This window comes from Pygoscelis adeliae, unplaced genomic scaffold (assembly GCF_000699105.1).
Source record: "Pygoscelis adeliae isolate BGI_AS28 unplaced genomic scaffold, ASM69910v1 Scaffold10, whole genome shotgun sequence".
NCBI lineage: Eukaryota > Metazoa > Chordata > Aves > Sphenisciformes > Spheniscidae > Pygoscelis > Pygoscelis adeliae.
This window is the reverse complement of record NW_008824053.1, coordinates 10772261-10775314: the sequence shown is the minus strand read 5'-3', so window position 1 is coordinate 10775314 and position 3054 is coordinate 10772261.

Genomic DNA, 3054 nt, shown 5'->3' with positions numbered 1-3054 from the left:
GAGGAAGGAGCTTAAGTTCTCCCAAACTGGAGCCTGGTGCAGCGCAGGCTGCTGCGACCAAGAGCACAACAGCCAGGTTGTTTCCTGAATTGCAGGTGAAGAGTTAGTGACCCGTAGGGCTTTGCCCGCTGCAGAAGTGGCTGGTGCAGGAAGGACACCCTTGTGCGGGCGTGTGACACGATCATCTCCGGTTCGGCAGTCCAGACTGCAGTCAGAGCGACGCGCTTGACTGGCTGCAAACAGCTTCTCTCCCAGATTTCAGGTCACACAGGCAGGACTCAAGATGGAAGCAGAAGATTATCCATTTATAAAAATCTCTCTCCAGACACTTTGGGAACATCAGGCTGTACACAACGGGTCACATCACTCTGGTCGTCTCTCCCTCACCCTCACCTCCCTTATTTTTGAGGGATTTTCCTTGCTACGTGTGCTCATGCTACCCTGCTTCCAAAGAGGCCGGAAGGCAGAAACCCAGATCCACAACACGCGGTAGATTAGTCAAGTCCTTGCTGGAGGCCTGTCCCCAGGCGTTAGGAGGGGGCTCTGCATCACCTCCCTGGCCAGCCGTAACTGGGCCAGCACTGCGCCGGATCCACTCGCCCGCAGCCAGGGTGCTCCGGCAGACCAGGGTGCTCTGGCAGACCAGGGTCCTTGCGCCAGCTGGAGCTCCTGCCCAGGCTGCTGCAGCTCCGGGGACGTGGTGGGAAGGGGGAACACCGAGGAACTGCAGACACCCACTGAGCATGAGAAGTAAAAAAAGGCAGATATGCAGACAAAGGTAACCCATCAAAGCAAGTGAGCATGAAAAGAAAAAACAACTAACAGAGGAGAAATAAAATGGAAAAATATATTTGATGTGTTGGAGAATTAAGGAGAGAAACAGAAGATGCGGTAGCAAGGGAAAACTCAAGAGCAAATACCACACAGGAATAATGTGGAGACAGCAGATGCAACAGGGAAGTAGAGTCCAGGACCGAGACAGAGGAGAAAGAAATTGCATTCAGAGCAGAAGAAAAGAGAGTGACCTGGAAATTTATTCCAATAGCAGGAAGAGGCTGGGCTGTGCAATTTGGGGCTCATTGTTAGAGCCTGACAAGCCTGCCAGCAAGGGTGGATCCAGAGGAGAGAAGGAATGCTTGGAGAAAGCTATGAGATGTGGGATACAAGGTGGAAAAGTATCTAGTAGGGAGTGTGAAGGAATCCACTGGTGAGCTCTCATTTCATGACAAACCACATAGCAAGACTTCCACTGAATCGGGCCATGAATCAACTAAAAATAGAGTAATGGTGCAAAATAAAAGGAGGACAAAAAAGAAAAAGAAGAATAGCAAACAAGACTGATGCCTATACTTACCAAGGGAGAAAGAGTGATCCAGACAGCTGCAGGCCTGCCAGTCTGATGTTAATAGTATTCAATTAAAGAGTAACGCAGCACATGGACAGGAAATGGAAAGTGGGATAAAATATAGTCTATTATGTCTGACTAACCTGATAGTTTAAAAAACCTTTCTATAAAGTTATACGCCTTGTGTGGACTCCAGGGAAGCAGCTGGGAACCGTGGGACCGATTGGGAACCTTGGTAGATGTTGGGGCAGAAACAAGCACAGGAATTTCATGTGGGAAGGAGTGGTTAAGGTCAAAATGAAAGCAGAGCCTGGTGAAAGGGAGCGTATCAGGACACGCAGAAGGTCACTACTGAGGTACTTTGTGGATGTTCTTATAAATTGATTTCCTTAAGGACTGCCACAAATATTAGGTGTAATCTGATGAAATCAGAATGTTGTGGTGCATTGGCACTGTAGGGGAAAGTAAGGGAATGCTCTACCACCAAAAAAAGGCATGAAAGTCACCAGGAGTGCAGTTCTTTGCTTCATTTGGGGGACTTTGTGAGCTGCAAGCACTTGAAGAAGAGGAGTTACAGGAGTAACTGGCCACAGAGTGACTCTGAGCTGTCACTGCAAAGCGGGACTGAGAAGGGCGAATGCAGCCCTGGCTGTATCCAGACGGGGAATTCTCACCAGGTGAGCACAAAGTCTGCTCCTAGTCACCCGTCTTCAGGAGAGGGAACTTGAACAGCAGCAGGGCCGGAAGAGTTGCCATGGCATTAGGTGCAGGGACAGGCTACTAAGAAAATGCTGGAAAAACTTGTTCAGTCTTCCATGTAATGGGTGAGAGGGAGATGATTGCTGTCTACAAATACATTGGAGCATAAATACCAAGGCAAGGACCTGTGTGAGATAAAAGACAACGTTGGCACAGGAACAAATGGATATTAACTGGCCATGCATCATATTAAGCTGGAAATTAGATGATTCCTAACAATTAGAATAGTGAATTCTGAAACCACCTTCAGATCAGACGAGCGTGAGTCAAAGCCCAGCCACTTTTTAAGATGAAGCTTGGCAAGTCTGTGAAGAAAACACAGGATAAAGTGGTGCTGGAAACAGCATGCAGTCAGACAATGTCTCTGGGGTGTCCTTCTGTCCTGTGTTCCCAAATGCTTGCAGTAGCTGTTGTGGTGTCACTGGGAAAAAAATGAGCATATGTGCCACTTGTTTATTGATCTATAGCTGGTTCTTTCCTAAAAGTGTAAGACTGGAAGAGTCCACCTAAACCATCCAAGTTGAGGGCCCCCCGTTGACACCGAGCTTTTGTGAAGGTGCGTGTACCACCACCTGTGAGTGACCAGGATGCTGTGCCTTTTGGCTGCAAATGATGACCCAGGCTTTGCCTGGCCTCACTGCCCACCGTGCTGCTGCTTCGCCTGCCGGGGTGGACCGCGGCCACCCTGCGGGAATCCGCAGGAGGACTGGGACTCCCATTTGAAATAGATGTCGAGATGGCATTGGACCGCGACAGAACCGGCCCCACCTCGCGAGGACCAGAGAAAGCAGAGGTCGGTGTGAGAACGACGGCAAGGCCCTCTTTCCGCCATCTCCCTCATGCCCTCACCACCACCATCGAGCCAACCCTCCACACCCCACCCAGACCCTGGCCAAACCCGCAGCCTTCTCCCAGCCATTTTCCATTTTTTCCCTCCTGTTGCTGCCCCT